The sequence below is a fragment of the Meleagris gallopavo genome, chromosome 16, assembly GCF_905368555.1.
Source record: "Meleagris gallopavo chromosome 16, MGAL_WU_HG_1.1, whole genome shotgun sequence".
Taxonomy (NCBI): Eukaryota; Metazoa; Chordata; class Aves; order Galliformes; family Phasianidae; genus Meleagris; species Meleagris gallopavo.
The window spans coordinates 7,183,249-7,202,206 of NC_139419.1; the positions used below are offsets into that span (position 1 = coordinate 7,183,249).

Genomic DNA, 18,958 nt, shown 5'->3' on the forward strand with positions numbered 1-18,958 from the left:
TAGGAGCATCCAAGGAACAAGACAATGCCAGCACTACTGATGCAGATAGTAACTTGGGAGGATCCTCAGGGGGCACAGTTGATCCTCTCTCTTTGCAAGGAGCCCCTTGAGAAGCTTCTCATGTGAGGACTATGCAACTGCTATTTGGCCAAGCCATGAAGTATTATGAAAGTCAAAGCTTGCACTGAGAGGAGCGTGCCATCTGTTCAGGCTTGAGAGACAGGAAATAACTATCAAAACTACAGGCTAATCATAATCAGCTGGCTGGCAGCTAACAAGCACACATGCTGTCTGGCAAAGAGCGAAGATGCTTATCAGCTGAGCATCTTGCAAGAGAGAAATGAAGTATCTGACAGTGTGAGGGAGAAATACAAAAAGAGCAGGCAGCCAAAACAAAGCTAATTACTGAGGGGAGTCATGTGGTCCACTGAAAACTGGGAAGCATCTACACAAAGATCCTCTAATTGCTCCTGTGCACCTCTGCTTAAATTCATATGCATTGTTGAAGGATATGGGAAATGCATAAACCAGGAAGCAGCCAAATACCTCTGCATGAACCAAACTGAAGCCAACAACAGAGATGGGAACTGAACCACAAAGCAATTAAAATATGCACTGGGTAGAAAAGCTTAAACTACAGGAAAGTATGTTGGATGTTCTGTGAATAAGGACATTGACAGCTCGTGGTCAGTGAAGTTAACTTGCTGGTGTGCTTGACACCAAAACTGGTGTCATGCTTCAGTGCTTGCTATTTAGCTTGATAAGGAAGTGGAAAATTCATTACAGAGTTACATCTTTGCTCAGAGAGAACTGATGTTGGGTCAGTTCCTCAGTCTGCCTGGAGCATCTACGATGCTAACAACTGGTGGGTGAGCAGATGCTCCTGGGATAACAAGGCTCTGGATGGCAATAAACGCAGCAGATGCATTTGAACCCAAGGAGCTGCTACTTTTTAAATTAGTCAGCAGTGTTCCCCTCACCAATTGGTCTGAATTCCCAACCAATCCACAATCACAAGGGGGGAACATGCCCACTCACTCTATATGCATCCAAACCTGCAGTCCATAATTCTCTGCATGAAGAAGTATCAAAAGATTTTGCACATACCAACTACTCAACAGCTTGAAAAAAAATAAAGTGGAGGACGCCAGACCCCTCTTTGGACAAAGCATATTCAGAGGCAGACAGTAAATCTTCAGAAGCAGCAAGAAACCAACTGCATTCCCTGTAACCACAGCAAGCCATCAGTATCAGCCACGAGAGGAAGGACCACATGGGACTTCTGGAACCAGCCTACCAACACAGATGAAGAAAGAAGAAAAAATAGGTGTAGTTAGAAAACTTGAGGCCTTGGGACAAAAATGTCCATGGATGAGGATGTTGAAAAAAGAATGATAAATTGTTCTGCTGCATAGTCATCCTCTCTCAACAACTTGTTGAAAGCCTCAGCTGAATAACACAACACTGAATTTTGTATGAATTAGAAGGTAAAGATGAAAAACTTAAGAGAGACACATTCACTGTAATGGCTGTGACAGCTATTCCTCAAGCACCACTTGAGGAATGTGGCCCTACCTGTGCTCAGCTCTGCACAGTAAATGGTAATTAGACTTCTCCAATCATTGCTGTTTTCTTATTGCTGGTGGTGGGGAGATGAAAGATCTGTGACAGACACAAATTCTCCCTGAGTTTATCTCTCCTATTTGTCATTTCAAACTTGCAATCAGAATCACAGAATTTGCTCAGTCTGTGTTTCAAGGTTCCTTTCTACATTTCTGTTCTGTATGTAAAAAGCTTCAGTTGTTTCTGATCAGGCCTACTTTCAGCAAACAGCAAAGTGCAGCAACACAGACATACAATAAAATAATTAGTGCTGGATCACACCTACAACATCCTGACAGCAAACTTACGAATCTCCTGCACCAGTCTTGAATTTTAAGATGACGTGAAGTCTCTAACACAGAAATTAAGACCTACTTTTAGGCACAACCCAACACAGCCTGCGAGAAAGCAGAATTAACAGGATAACATGAGAGAGCATGATTAACAGTATAAGCTAACTCCAGGGTCAGGAGCATCCCACAGGAACCCACAGAAAATGATGGAAGAGAGCTGGATAAAAGGCTCTGTGGTGGCCCAGGCCCCTGGAAGGGCTTTCTTCCTTTGCAGAGATGCATTGCAGAGAAAGAACTCGGCTCATGAAGTTTTCAGACTGCTATAGTACATACAGTTTTGATTTTTAGTGTCTGTTTTTCTCATGTCCTTGGCCTTTGCATTTCTTTCTAGAACAATAACAGGAGCAGATAAGCGTACTTTAATCTGCTCCTGGTGAAAAGGCGAATGCTGATTGCTTGTTCTGCCTCTTTTGGCTGAGCATTTTTATCCTGCATTGCTGCGGGGAAAGGTCTTGGCTCTTCAGGCTCCAGCTTTTGTGAGCTGAAGGGTATTTCCCAAAGTGAGCACTGAAATGCTCCAATGATCTTCAAAAAAAAAAAAAAAAAAAACACCACCAAAAAAAAAGAAGTTGTGCAGATTTTGTGAGATTTTGGACTGCGGTAAAAGAAAAATCTAACAAGCTGAATGTCATTTTTTTAAGGAGATAAGAAAAAGGCTACTGGAGCTGTCAGAGTTTAAGCTTCAACCTTTATGTTTACAAAGCAAAAAGGGCAATTAAATGTGGAAAAATAAATCTTTCCAGGACTCCGCCAGTGGTTTTCTGGTTGGTACTTGGACTGCTGAATGACAGGCAGGTTTAGTGCCTTGGGCAGGGACTCAGAATACAGCAGCCCTGACATTTATTTGATGCTAAGTAGTGTACCCTAATAAAGATGTTCCTTAAAGCCATTCCCTCTCGCCTGGCAACCAGGTGTTAAAGAACATCCTCAATGCAACTGGACTGCCTGTCTGCCCTGTCCTGCCCACGCCGACACCCTTCTCCCCTCCCTGCTGAAGTGCAGCTGCTTCTTGCACATTTTTGCCACTGGATCTGTGGAAGAAATTATTGGAATAAACCAAGAATATGGTAAATTGGTATATTCTATGCTTTTCCTTCCTGGCTATTTTTCAAAGGCCTTTTCCACAGAGGTGTCAGTGGATGGCAAACGTCATGTTCCATGCGAGCATAGAGTCAATAAACACGCACAGAGCAAGTGTGGCAAGGATGCCTGCCCACACCTGCCACAAGCTGCAGTCCTCCTTGCATATAAAGAAGCAACTGAAGAAAGCCTTCTTTCCTCAATACACACAGTAATTTCAAGTCAGCTCCCTGCCCTTGTAGTCTGTCAGTTATGAGCCTCTGAGCGCATCAACACAGCTCTGCAGGGCACAGGTTGCAGAGAGGAGTAGCGTGATGCCAGCTGTGAGGTGCTAGTTGCCATTCAGGGAAGAACCATGTTTCCTTCCCCTTTTCTTCCCTCCAACTCTTCACATACTTCTACTCTCTGCAAAGACCAAAGTGCAAAAAGAAGGATGAACAGAAATGGGGGAAAGGCATTGGGAAGCCCATCTCCAAGTGCTAAGTGACAGCAGATGGTCGAGGCGCTGCTCTATGACAGATGAAGAAATCAGTAATATATTTGTCACAGGCAATGTCATTTTCAGCAGCTTGCCTGCCTGCCTTATCTCCCAGAGCTGCCAGCCCCCATTGGACACAGATCTCTCAAGGATGCAGAGCATCCTTGTGCCTTCTCCCACAAGGCTGCATGCATTGGCACTGGCACAGCCTGCGAGGGAAAGATGTGTGGGGTCAGATGCTGTCCCAGCAGAACAGATTTGCTCAGTGTTGCCTGGGTGTGAAATGTTCTTCACCAGCTCAGCAAAGTAACACTGTTCCCTCTGCCATTCATCACCCTAGCACATCACTGACTGAGAGCCAGGAATGGTTGCTGGCATGCTGCCACATGCACAGCGATGCCTGGGCACACAATGCTGAAAGGAAGGAAGTCAGATGAATGGCAACATGCAGCTTCCAGAGTGACAGGGTCCCATCTGCAGGCCTGGAGCAGGACACTCAGGGTCCCTGTCCTTCCTGCTCTTTAGAGAGCCATCGTTCTACATATCAGGGCTGGCACAGCGCATGGTGAGTGAGAGGATTCTAAGAGTATACTGGGAATGGAGTAGGGTGGGTGCTGAGACTCGGGGGCTCCAAATTTCTTGTTCATTTAAGGACAAATTCCACTTCCTTGGTTTTGTGTTCCTGCATTCCCATGGCAATCTGGGGCTGCTCCTCAGAGGTTCTTCCACTGCCCAGCTGCCAGCTCTGTGCTCCAAGGCTGACCTTCACCATTTCTCCTAGCCAGCCTGTCACACCATCCCATTAGAAATTCTGTGTGATCAACATATGCTCTCCCAATTGCTTCTGCAGAGAACTATTTGGTTTGCAGTACCTGTGAGAAGGTATCCAGCAGACAGTGACAAATGCCACATCCCTCCTGCAAGTTTATAAGCTCAGGGAGAAGAGTGCCTTCTGCCTACTGACCCAGAGCATGACAAACAGTGCAGGAGCATATGTCTGGGAGACAGAACTCAAATTGAATTGTCTTGTTGAACAAGCACGGGAAATCCCATTCTCATTATTTACACAAATAAATGTATACAACAGAGATAATTCTATCTGCTAATAAATAGTGTTGGCTTCATATCTCCCTGCTCTTTTGTTGAGCGGGATAACACAGAGGTTGCCACATTCTTGCTGGATGCATTTTTGCAGTGGCAAGCTCACAAGCCTGCCAGGCTTGAAAAGAAACTTGGATAATGAGGGGAATAGCAGCCATTTTGGAGAACAGGGGAATAGAAAAAGCTGCCCAGCACCGCAGTGGCACCCACACACCATCCCCATGTGGGGCATGGAATGCGTTCAGCAAGACTGGAACACGAGCACTTGACATTGTTGTTGCTTGTAATGAATCTCACAAATAGTGAAAATTTAATTAATGATAACACTTAGCACTGCTACGCCACTTTTACATTTACAAAGCTCTGCGTAAACATTAACTAATTAATCTACTGTACTTAGCAATTATATAGCGCTTTAAATTTTCCAGGTCTTGTGCAAACATTAGCTAATTAATCTACTTAATTATTTCTGTGCTTTATATTCTGGAGCACTGCAAACCAGCAGCATAAGGAGGAGGTCTCAGCAGTGGTACTTTTGAGCTCTGTGACATTTGCAGTGCCTGCCATGTTCTGGGGAGACATCTCCAGCAGGCATACATGCTGCCAGGGCCAAGGATACAAAAAGTCTTCGGAGAGCAGATGCAGAAACTCCTACCAGTTAGTTAAAAACTGAAAGGAGTTCAGAGAACAGCTGTTAGAATGATTTCACATCCACAAAACTCACTGCACAGTGAGAGGCTGAAGTTGCTCAGCAGATAGAGAGTATCTGAAAGGTGAATTGGTCACAGCTCAGAAGCGCTCATACAGGGAAAACAGATGAGTTATTCAAATAACATCAAATTAGATTTGACACCTGGAAGAGAAAGGTAGCAAAACTGGAAAGGAAATCCTCTTTTTTGAAAGTGAATGTGAGCAATGCCTGGGCAGGAAAGACCGTAGTAACAGGCACTGGAATGGAATTTGGGGCTGTGATTCTGTGTGCTTCTCTAACTGCTGTGGCTTTTAGTGTAGCTTCAGGTTCGATCACTTATGGAATGAACACTGATCTAGTTAAAGCACATAGGCTTAAAAAAGATACGCACAGATATGAAGTATTAACCTCAGGGAAGCAAGAGCAGACCCCTGCTGCACAGCGTGCATGGCAGCACTGCTTCTCCCTCTGCACAACCTGGGAGCTGAGCTGTCCTGGTATCATGGGGTGCTCAGGAAATTAGACAATCCACTCTAATTACCAAAGCTACAGAAACATGAAGCGTTTTCCATCAGAAAAATCCTGGAAAAACCAGGTCTGCCAATCAAATACTCCCTAAACAAGTATTAATATATACTCACTCATGCAGAGCTGCATCTCTCTGCTGTTTATTGCATTTTAACATCGTCAACACAGCTTGCTGAAGCACTCACAGTGCTCTGCTGACCTCCATTATTTATGATGGCATGTGAAATTGATTGTGGTTGAAAGATTCTTACTGGAATAAAATGAGCTTCTCAATTATTGACACATACACACAAATGTCTATTTTCCAGTGATCCCCCATAGGGACCACTTGCCTGGCCCTGAGTTCACGACAACAGATATCTCCAGTAGCCAAAATACAGGTGACTGCATAGGAATGATTGTCAAGGTAAAGGACAGCAGAGGTCAAGTGATTCTCTCTCTGTATCACCACTTGGAAGGTAAACTGTGAGGACAATGTAAGGCTTTCTGCTGCTCCTAGATGGATAAATGATAAGCTCTGCAGCAAAGCAAGTTGTGATCATTTTTTATACTTTCTATCAAACAGAGCAGGAAATATGCACTAAGTATTAATGAGATTATGAAAAGATGAACAAGGCTTTCAGAAATCCAACCTCCTACTTGCCTTGCTCTCTAAGAAAATCCTCAGCTACTTGTAATCTAATAAAAGAACTTAACCCACTGCAACAGTGAGAGAAATCTAGTGCTGGTTTTATACCTCTCTTCCACAAGAAACGCCGAGCTCTACATCTGCAATGATCAGACTGCATAGAGCATCCCCATATCTTCACCTACCTCGGCTTCCTGCAGGGCAGACCCCTGAACCACAGCTGCACTAGCTCCCAGCACATGCTGCTCCATCCTGAAGCACCAGCCCCTCTGCAAGGTTGAGCCCAGCAGTGCTGACTTCAAGCTGCTGGACTTCTCTCCCTGGCCGCAGGTGTCAATGCGTAGCCAAAATGAAAAGAAGTACGCATGGAAGAAAAAGAGCCATGCATTGTCCTGCCCACAGTGTCCTGCAACAGGACTGTGATAGAATGAAGAGAGTGGAAAGCTCACCCTGGGACACCACAACCCTAGTGCTGATACTCCTCCACTCAACAGGATTTTTTTAAAATAAACCTATTCTCTCCCTTCTGAAACCTGACCTTATGCATGCCCCTTCCACCCCAAACACAGGTTGCTCAGTCTGCTTTCCTAGACCAGCATCCTACAAGCTCACGCAGTCCCGCAGTCCCACTGCTTACTCATGCAGCAAACTTAGCGTTAAAACCATGCCCAGCAGCTGTTCTGTGCCCTCTGTTCAGGAGACTTCCCATCTGCCCATGTCAGATTGAAAGGAAAGCCAGCAAGTGCAGTTAGATGAGAGATGCATGGTGCTGGGACTGCTGCTTTTGGGGGAGTCAGTGGTGAAACATAACTTGACCAGCCTACAAGGGAAAGAACCAATTATCTGGCAATTGTATGCAGCCCATTTCAGTGGGAGGCTTGTAGTCAAGGGGAATAAAATATACGCTGACATCAGTACACGGAGGTTCCCATTGGAAGCCACTTTCACTGCAGTGTCATGAATCTTTTCAGAAACAGCTTGAGAAGATTTATTCTGTGTATCAATCTTCCTGGGGAACGGAGCTGACAATGGTCATACATAATAATGTTTAAGTCAATTCACATGCACAGTCAGTGTCTGTCTACAAGTCTTGGCCCTAATCAGTACATTAAATAGAAACTTATGACTAATAACTCAGAAAGGACCTCTCTAGGGGCGATGAAATGCTCCTCTTTGGCTACTGTCAGCTCCTCAGGCATGTGCTGCAGCAGCACACGCTCCCCTTGGCTCCAGGAAGGGGGAATGGAAAGTTATAACTCTTCTTCTGTTTGCTCGGCTGACACATTTTTTATGAGCTGAATTCTTTACTTTGGATGTTGACAGTGATTCTGTGACTTTATGTCTGTAAATCAGTAATCACAGTGCCTCTCTGTCCATCCCCAAGAAGTCAGGGGCCACTCCAACACTGGACATATTTTTTTATTTGGCTGTACAGTTTTCCAATTTACTGCAGGAAGACCTATCCCGAAGCCTACGTCCAACAAGGTAATCACCGTGTCTTCTTCTGGCCTCAAAATCTATAACCTGAACTCACAGATCTTCATAAACACAGCACTGGCAAGATACATGTTGTGAGCCTCGGGATTCCTGCAAGGAGCAAACAACCCAGAGCTCCCTGTTCAGGGCCATCTACACAGTCAGGATCTCCATCTTGTGCAGAAATCATGCAACACATCCTCACCAGGCATCCAGGTAGGCATCATATGCTCCAGTACTGCTGGGACTGTTCACTACATGTGCAGAAAAATTCCTGTGGAAGTAACATACTGTTGTTGGTAGATTTTCACATGTAAAGAGCTTGTATGTGACATTTCTTTCTCTTGAGTTTCCTTTGGTTGTTTGGGTATTTTTTTAGTTGTTGTTTTTAACAGGTAGCAGACCATCTCAAAACTGACTCTTCCATCATTACACAAAAAAAATCTGTCCATGAACTCCTGTTCATCCCCATGCACAGACACCAGTCATTACAGAGTCTGTGGGAGTCACTCATTTAAACCATGAAGCATTTACTTGAAAGGTATTTGAACTTTGATGAAGGTGCCAGAGGAATGTAGCATTCCAGAGGGATTCTGGTATTCACTTTTATTGACTCGCTCGTGTCGTGGGCCGGTGGTGAGGTTACATAGGATGTTGGAGATGTAGGCATCACCATTGCAAGCCAACAACTCGACTCAGAGAGATGCTGCTATGACGTGGTGGCAGATTATAGGAGTCAAGTGTCCTCCTAGACCAGATTCTTCTGAATGATTCACTGTGAAGAAGAGAGGTAGAAAGGAAAGCATCTTAGAAAGCAGATCCTGGCTGCCTGCACCATCCCCACCTCCGTGTGGCTGTGATGCTTTGCTTGGTGGGAACACATGGGAGTTCACTGGCTGTGTCCAAATCCTACAGACAGCAGCTCTGTGCTAGGAGCCTCCATGGCATTCCCCATAGCACTGCACAGAGGACAGGAGAGCCCAGAAGAGGTGTCCGGGTTAGGCTGTGTCCAAAGGCAGTGCAAAGAGCTCTCCATATGTAGTTTTCTTCAACAGCTAAATCGTAGATGATGCTTCATTAAGCTTGAGATTCATCCGTCATTGTTAGTGTTGCACTCAGTAATAAAATAATCATTTGAAGGAAACAGTCATCAGAACCCAACAAGGCCGTGGGCTGCTGGGCTGGCCTTCCCACCAGGCCTGGCAGACAGCCTGCTGCCTTCTGGTTCTGACAGACAGGGCTGTGATGGGAAAACCCCAGATGGCTCTTTTTATTGTGAAAGCACTATATGAAGCTGCAAACATATCTGTCACCTTCCAGCACGTTATTTACCAGCTCTCCTCAACATTCCCCAAACAATATTTTCTAGAGACTGTAATTCAATACCTCACACCCCTGAGCTGTAGCATCAGCCCAGAGAGCAACGTGATAAATGCACTGCATCCCCCCAGGGCTTGGGCTAGGGAATTGGTTCGTAGTATTCCAGCTGTTAATTATCCCTCCACTTTTGTTATTCTCATCCCAGCTGTGCCTCAGCATTTATTATATGGGACTACATGCACTAAAAAGATTCCGATTGTTTTAAAGCGTAAGGAACAATTTACCCCTTTTGTGCAACACCATGCAGCTCTAGGGATCAAGTGGCAAGGTTTGATCAATGAGGCATCAGTGGATTACAGGCAGCAGGCTCAGACCTCAGACTGCATGTTTAGGAGAAGTGCAAGCAAGAGAACACACCAAGAATGTTAAGCACAGACACACATAACTTCCATCATTCTCTTTTCCCCATTCCTTCCTTCCCAGGCCAGAAACATCCTCAAATTAATATCCATGCTGAGTGCTGAAGAGAACATCCAAAGCCAGGGGCAGCCTGGCCCTGCTGTGCTCTGGGAAAAGCTGCTCCACTCCTTCCAGCCAAAGCCCGGTCAGCCCCACTGCAGGCTGAGAGCAGCACCCGCACACTGCAGGGAGCTCTGTGCCATCCCTGCTCTGACCCAGCTCCCTCACAGCAGCACCGCACAAGGCCCAGCACTGGCAGCACTGCAGAAACGATGCTCTTGGCAGCCCCCAGGAAACAGGGAAGCAAATACTAGTATCTCTGCTTTGCTTCCAAGAAACTTCCGCAGGTAATTAAGACCAATGCTGCCACTTCTTGAACTGTGAATTGCTGATATTTAATGACATTCTCCAAATATTTTTAATAGACATTTCAAGTCTCGCTCCTAATCTGACATGTCTTCTATTAACATGAAAACAAATAGAAGGGCCAGAGAATCATTGCTTATATTTTAAATGACTTTATTGTTGGTTTTATTACCTTCCCCATTAAGCTGTCACAATATGTGCCTCTTCCCATTTCCGTGATGACCAGTCAGTGAAATCTGTCATCTTTTCCATGTGATTTATATAGGACTCCAGTGATAACTTAATTAATGCGAAGGATAATTATCAGCTATATTATTAAGGTTTCTCAGTTGCCCTAGGGGATAACGTGTCAGAAAGGTTAAAACATTGACAAGCAATAAAGCACATATTATAATTAGAGAAGAGCTGGGATAGATAACTGGCTCTGAGCAAGGAGCTGAGCTGCAGTTTAGCATTCACTCAGCAAAGATGGCAGTAGCACGGTCACATCTTTCACCTTCCACCAGGACTGCAGAAGTCCAGGCCAGTTCCTTGGAGGGGATTCCATCAAAGAATATGTCCTATCCCATTAATATATATTGATTACTCAAACCTAGATGACCATGCCCTACAGTGAGCTGATTTATTATTCATAATTGAACAGGATGTGGTAGCTGAAGTAGACAAGGTTTCTCCCATAACCCTTCTGCTTTTCTTCCCAGATCATCCAAAAAGTTTTTCTTCACAAGAATGGCAAAAGGAGGGAGAGCAAAGAATTGGCATTTCTGAAATGAAACACTGATTTCTTCTGGGATTGGAACTGCGGGTGCGTGCCTTAATTGGTAGTATGGCATATAGGTATAACCTGGAGGCTATCCCTGAGATAAATGGACCTTTGGCTCAGGCACAAAGCAGTAACTCAGCAGTACAACTGAAGTGAGACTACAAACCTAACCGCAGTTATTTCTCTAGATCTGCTATTGTTACATCATGAAGAGTAGGCAGGGGACTCAGGAGCTCATAAATAGTTTTTCATGGCAAGCACGTACACCAGCCAGATGAAATCTCTCTCTGAGAAAATACGGAAAAGTGGTAGATTTAACCTACTGCAAAATGTCATTTCTTGAAGGGGAAAAGCCACCATCACCACCACCACCAACAACAAAATACACAACTTTCTTGATGCTTAGAGGATGTGTTCCTTCTGCAGCAGCATTTTAAACACTGAGCTCTGGACTTGGCTTTAAGCAGCAGAAGGAATTTGCTGCAGCAAATCCTGCCAGTTCTCCCCACTGCAATCACAGTGAAAATATATTATCACCTATTATTATCTCCACACCTGGGGCACCTGAACAGGTTTGTGGACCTGAAGTAGTGCCTTGGGTAGGACATGGCACAGAAACTGAGTGGGGAATAGTTAACTTAAACACAGCAGGCAAAGGTGCCTCTTTAAGAAATGCATGGGAAATAACAAGCATCAAGTCAAATGAAGTGGCTGTCCTCCCTGCCAACTGTAAAAGCTGTTTCCACTTTCTTTCAGGCAATTTGTCCAATAGCATGCACTCAGACACCACACGTAGCAGGTAAATTCCTCCCCTCCATTGGTGGTCTAGCGGAGTGAAACACAGCCAGAACACAAAGCGAATGCTCATGTGCAGATGCAGCACTGCGGGCTCCAAAGCTGCTGCCACTGCTGAGCTGGAGGGAGGTTTCAGTGTGACACCCAATGCCAGGCACAAGGGCTGCTCAGGAAAGGGAGAAGTTAATACAGGAGGCATTTACTACAGAAAGCAAAAGCACACACACAGATCACACTGCCTGGTAGAAGCTTTTCTCTGCTCGTCTTCCTCCTGATATTAAAATGCCTCAAGAGAAAGAAACAAACAAAAAACCAAGAAGTGAGAGGGACTGGGGTCAGTGCAGAGAAGGCACAGATATATGATCTAAATACATCTCCTACCAGAAGCAGAGAAAGGTGAATTCCCTCTGACTTTGGAAGTCACCCTCTTAAGACTTGTTAAGTGACAGAGAATTAGAGAACACAGGTGCTTAGAGGGAAGCAGGTTTAAATAACCCCATTCCCAGCACAATGCATACAAACACCTACTCAGGCACTGAACACCAGCACCTACCATCACAGCACTTTGCAGAACACTGACAGTCAGTCTCTACAGGAGTATTACCTCTGACTCTTGATGAAATGTCTCCTGTAGCATTTTCTCCCCGTTGTGCTTTGCAGATGCTTCCCTTTTTAATGTCAGAGACGAGCAGCTGCACTTCTGAAAACAACACTTCCCAATAATGCTCTATTTACAGCCAGATCTCCATTCTCACCCAGTGCTGGTTGTGTTTATCCTGTCTATCAGAAGGGCAAACTGCAGCCCAGGCTTAAGTTAACCTCAAAAATACATTCAAATAAAACATTGACTTTGCACTACTGAAAGCTCTGTGCCAATGAAAAGATGAGAAACATGTAGTCTATGTATCATAGCTTTCCAATTGTGATGTCTTCGCTGAGCACAAAGGAGTATTCTACTCCTTAACAATCAAAACCAGATGGTACCAATTTTGATAGCCACTTTCACAGAGCTGAGAATGCTTTTGTTGTGCTGGATCTATTGTAAGCCAGTTAGCTTCAGAGGTAATCAGATATTTAACATACTGAAGAGACTGGGATGAATGCAGGAACGAGCTTGTTAATCATCAGCTTTTTACTCCAAAAGCAGTGTGGGGAGCTATTAGAAGTTATGAAGGCAGGATGGACCAGAACATCACTGGCAGGGCCTAAGCCTGGTTTGCTCCCTTCTACCTGGAGGGGTGAAGCCAGCCCCTCCACTGCCTCTCCCTGATGGGAAAAGCCATCCCACTATCCCATTCCAGGTCACAGCTCATCTCAGGGACACACACAGCTCCTGACACTGCCTCACACAGGCACTGCTTCCACACTGAGTGCCACAACTTAGGACTGCTTGCACATTATGGGACTGGGAGCACAGTAAAAGCCTGAGGGCACCAGAAGGGGTGTTACAGTACAGGAGAACGGGAGAGCATGAAATGTACAACACTGCTTTTCTGCCCTGCTTCTGCTGGGGGAATTGCAACCAGGAAGGTTCTGAGAGCAAGCAGGTAACAATTCTTTACTATTACCAGATGACAGCTCCTGGGAACATACAAATCAGTTAGCATCTTGGGGCCTGATACAGCAAGTCAGGAAATCCTTCCTCCCAGTTGCTGTCTGTTTGTAATATAGTTAGCACAGATGTAGAAATCAATATCGCTGCTCACAGAAGTTACAAGCATTAAGGATGCCAGGTAGAATATGAGCTTGTCCTCTCTTAGAGCTGAACATCTTCTAATGGCACTTGAAGCATCCCTGAAAATGAAGTAGTCTCCATCACCTTCCCTGAGTCACTTCACCACGATAAAGTATTGGATCTGATCCTATTTAACCAACAAGTTGAACTGGGAAGCCTAAACTTTACCCATTTTTGCCATCTCCAGACAAGTCCTTCTGATAATCAAACACCACAGCCTTTCTTCACAGAAAGATGCACAGCAGTACAAGCCAGACAGTTCTCCTGTTTCCACACTGTGTAGCAGCTGGTGTTCCCTCACCGTGCCTACCCATCAGCACAGACCCCCTCCTCGTATCTGGGACTTTGTGCATCAACTTTTTGCCTTCTTAACAGAAAACGTGCTGATATTTGAGGACTCAGAATAGGATTAGGAGATAGGCACCCGTCAGGAAGCTAAGAAACCCCCCAGCAGTGTGGCTTATGTGCTTTGGCAATGTGAATTTCAGGAGAGTATATCTTGTGTCTTCTCCTAATAGCAACACTGAAAATCCACTAGAGATCAGTTTAATGCTTTGGAAAAGGTTAATGTTGTTAGGGATTTACTGCTATATTTGAAGTAGTTTAAACTATTATTTTTATTTCCTTGAGTAAAATGGAATTTCAGTGAATCGTGCAGTTAGACGGTCAGCTTGTGTCTGAAAGAAGTCATTAAAAGCTTGGGTGGTTTTAAATAGTATCTAATTCTGTCTGTCTGGCAGGGAGTGGGGAAGTGCCATCAGCACTGGGTTAGTTACATCAGTCCCCAACCCCTGACACTGCTTCGCCTTCCTCGCTTGCACCGAGGCACACGGATTCCTGTTACTTCACACATTCCCCACTCTTGGCAAACTCCAGTGTCCACAGGCAATGCACTAACCCTCCTCATCTGTGCCAAACAGTGGCTTGTGGCAAAAAGTGCTGACAGGGTGAGTCCACAGGTAGGCTGTGCAAGAATGGAGTAATAACGCTGCTTCTTGCACACAACAGCAGAGAAGCCTTCGCTTGAAAAACTTGACAGTGGCCACGTGTTATTTTGAGAGCCAGCAGCTCTTTCCTCTGGAGGAAGTTAAGGGCATCAATGTCTCCTGATGCTCATCTCACGGGTCATCTGCTAGTCTACAACTGAAGTCATTTGTGCAAAATACTGTGACAATGTCAGTTGTAATTGCATCAGTCATGCCACACAAGACAAATATGACAACATCAGAAATTGCTTAAGACTGAAAAGCAAATGCAGGAAATAGCAAGCAGTCAGAAACAATTATTTTACTATAGTAGGTGCAATAACAGCTCTCTTTTCCGACAAACAGTTCTCCTGGGAAACAGTGTACAAAGCTGCCAGAGACTTTTCACTTTCCCATGGGATACTATCAGTCTGAAAAATGCATTCCGTTTTCTTTAGGGGTTCTGAAATTAGAAGGCACCAGCCCCAGACACAAGAACCCTTTTGCAGTTTCCGCTCTTCATAGCGCACAGATACCTGCCTCTACAGAAAGTCCAGTTCTGTTAAGATATAAAATGAGGCATTTTACCCTACCAAATTCAGTTGTAAGGGAAAATGCAGTGATTCATCGTGTTTCTTTCAGTGAGCTGTGAACATGCCTCTGCTACAGCCCTGTGACAATGGCATCTTTACTGCACGTGAGATTGGCAAGCCAGTGCTAAAGTGACTTCCCATTATACCCCTGGGAAAGAACAAGGCAGGTTTCTACTTCAGCAGACTGTTAACCTTGTAGCAGAGCTGCCTAGACCAAGTCGACATGTGGGAGGGATTCTTCCTACTAAAATTAAATAAACCTTATGTGAAAAATGCCATTTCCAATGTCTTGAGCTGTCAATTGCAGGAGAAAACGATATTGATTTCTCCAGAAACTTTATTTAAGCGAGTGACCTATTAAATGAAACTTATTTGACACCAGATGGCTCTTGCAATTTAATTCTTGACTGAAGTGATGTCTCCAAGGCTTTGTGATGTTCTTTATCTTGAATGATGAAAGGCATTCTCCTTACAGCCATTTGCGCCTGTATCCCAGGACTTTTGCAAGGGAAGTCCTCAAAAGAATCTGGAATTCTTTAACCTGCCTTTGCAATCTGCAGAAGCTGCCCGCAGAGGAATAACAGGCCCATGCTTTATAAAAGCTGCAGATAAACCTCCTAAGCTTCTGTGATGGTGTTGGTGCTAAACCAGCCTTCTGGGAAACGCTGGCTCTCAAACCTCCCACCTTTCCTCCTGTGCATCTCTTTCCCCAGGTTCCTCAAGGCAAAGCTAATTCTGGGAAGAGATGTTTGCTTCTTAATTCCAGCCCCTTCTGCACTGGTCCTTGAAGTTCCTGTTGTCTGGCTGTGAATACAGAGCTGTCTGCCATGCTTCAGAGACCACTCACTTCTGCTTACAAAAGCTTTTCTGCAGTTTGTTCTTTTAAAAGAAGTCTATTTATTTGTATTCAAAATCTATAAGGAAACAATTGAATAGTAAAACTGTCAGAATCTGTCTCTTCCATCAAAACAGCTTAGGCACATCCGAAATGTCAGCACTGAATAACAACCCAGATCCTTTGGGTGCCCAAACCTACATCTGTTTCTGCTACTGAGCATCAAGCAAACTTGGCAGAGCAGTTAACGCTGCAGCATAATACATAATGTCACTTATGCAAAGACAGCTGAGTCCTAATGGTCCTTTTTACTCAGATGTTCCCACCAAAGGCCCTTCATGGGCACAGACACAAAGCCTTCTAGCTGTTGGCCGTACAGTGCTCACAGGAGGACAAGGCAAAGCACTTTGACTGTGTACAAGATCTTGTTGTGATGCTCTGCACCACGTATGGGAGAGGCAAAGTCACATCTTGGTTGTGTGCAAGTCCATGGGACTGCTCTAAGAAGCGATGGAACTAAGCAAACACCTCAAGGCTAAGTATGGAAACAGAAGCAATGGCTGTGGGTCTGAGGAGGATTCCAAGACCTCTCACTGGTACTCCTTCCTACTGGGAGAACTCACACCCAAGGTATTGGATGCTAAACAGCCCTAGGAGAATAGAGTTACCAACAACATACATTATTTCTTGCTCTAAGTAAGAAGCTATCTGATTAGCTGCTTCTTCCTAATAGCTCCCATCAAACATTCCACCCCAGAGATGGAGCAGCAAGCAAAGGCCACTGTGCACTTCGATCTCCCCTGCAGTACCATCAGTGCAGCATTAAGACCGAAAGAGCACACAGTTGTTTCTCCCTTTCTTTCAAGTCTGCTATTGACCCACCTCTGTTCTATCCAAGGGGCTACACAGACAAGTCACCAAATGCTTCCCCAGCAGGCAGCCAGCCCGACTATTCCTACAAAACCCCTTCTTACATCTCTCCTCATCCCAGTTCAGTCACAGCAGAGAAGCTCAAAGGATTTGAACGCAATTTTCTCATCGAGTTATACTAAGTCTTTTAGAAAAGTAGCTAGAATTACATAGAACCCATACAAACTAAAGCAACGTAACTATTCTGCATTTGAACTTTTCATTATTATTCCTTGGAGTTAACCTTCTCAGCTTTTAAATCATGAATTCATTTTGCTTTCTATCATCAGATAGGAAGCATGAGCTGCAGGAAACATGGCAGGAGTGTTTGTTTCACACTCCCTTTAGCTAAAAAATAACAGGGCACTCAGTAGTCATTGCTCTTCAAAACGAGGCCTAGAGCAATACATTCACTCAGGCACAACGCTGAATGGCAGTGTGGATCTCCTGCACTCTGAACAGCCAGACTGCTCCAAACACTGCACCTATCCAGCCCCAGGGCTGTACTTCTTGGGCTTCCCAAACCACAAGAGTTAATGTAAGATCATTCCAACCTTCCAGTTCCTACCAAAGATGCTGATATGCTGCTGGAGTCTATTGCATTCCACATACAGCTGATAGGTTGCCACAGTCTTCACTCACAGCTGCCTGCAGATAGATGGAGGAGTACACCTTTAAGGACAAGTTTCCCTCATCTAATGTGTTTGGTTTCCGTTCCTGCTGCCAGTTCAAGTGCCAAGACATCTTAAAAAAGAAAGCCCACAAAGCAGAGTTCAATTTATAAAACACTAATATCTTTCTGAAATTTCAACAAAGCTGAAGCTTGACTTGAAAATTAAAGCCAGCTGCATTTGCTCGGCTTGTAATTAATTCCCTTCATGCCAAGTGCTACCTTGGGAAAGAGAACCAGTCATAAACATATTCACCTGCCATTAAAAAAGGCATACAAGGTAAATAATTCAAGAGATTTGAAAATAAATTCATGCTTTTGCAGAAGCGGACTTCCAATCTTCTTTTCATCTTCTCTCTGCAGTACATTGCTGTAATAGAACAGTGATACACATATAAAAGGAGAGAGAACAGAGCATGAACTGGGCCTGTCTAGCTTGAAAACCAGAGGAGCCTGTTTGCAGGGGCACAGTCCTATGAAATACACACAAAGCATCCTGGATTTGCAGACATATCCACAGAAATGAAACCCTTGATATTCTAGAAAAATGCAGGCTTTCAAAGCAGGCAGGACTCTTCTGAATGGAGTGGGGGGAGGAAATCTGGGGTGCCTCCTCAGAGCTCTAAGAGATGGAATGTGCAGCTGAGTTGTTGAACAGGGAACAACAGCAGCTTTGCTGCATTTATGATGCAATTCCATTACTATTTTGGTCCTGACTGGCACTTTCAGATCCTGCACTTATTAGCAGCATCCTACTAGAATAAGATAGTATTGCAGGTGCGAGAAACTCAGCATCAACAAGGAGGCTGGCTACATCTGCTCTTTACGAGGTTCTGCGTACATCTGGCAGAGATTGGGAGAAGGAACCGTGCACCCATTTCTGCTGCAGTGGAGCAGAATAACTTTCCATTCAGAGCAGCAGTTCTGCACTCTGTTCCCTTAGCAGAGAAGCAGGACGTGACCCAATACAGGCACGCTCGCCTTCTGGCTTCAAGGACAGTGGAGGGACATGGCTGAATCTGAGCTCATTTGATAATAAGAAAGGAAGCAAAGAGTGCTACATATCCGTGATTCTATATCTCATGTTGCACTTCAGTTGCTTTGGATTCCCAGCCCAGGAAAGAAGACTGCTGCCAAGACACCTTTATGGGAGAACCAGGCACCTTCACTGGCCAAGGCACATCTTGTTGGCTGCTTCCAGAGTCATATTTTTGCACAGCATTTGTCATACACTAAGAACCTTCTTTGGGTGGAAATTCACTTCTTATGACCTTCATGGGAAAGCTGCATTTCTCCTTGGTGGGTGTAATGTGATGGAAAGCACAGCAATGACAAAAGTGCAACAAGGTCCAAGGCTGCAGCAAGAGAGGATTTGTTCAAGTGCAACAGCTGTGGGCACAGAAATAAAGGGAAGAAGCAGCTTATCTTCAGAAGGTACAAAGGGATCTCCAGCAAGACACTCTAGCCTCCTCTGCATCTGAACTGCCCTCTGCCTCCTTCAGTAGCTGCTACTTGGGTATTTTACAGCTCCTTTTAGATCCAAAAACTGCTGTATGCAGTCAAGACTGCTGCTAGCAGTTGAACACTTTTGCCAGCTCTGCCAGTGTCATT

At 44.7% G+C, this 18,958-nt stretch overlaps 1 long non-coding RNA gene across 1 annotated transcript in view; it reads right to left on the reverse strand.

The window, feature by feature from the left end:
* The window catches only part of LOC109370224 (uncharacterized), a 64,168-nt gene that overhangs the window by 16,173 nt on the left and 29,037 nt on the right, over positions 1–18,958 (reverse strand). The window lies entirely within an intron of this gene.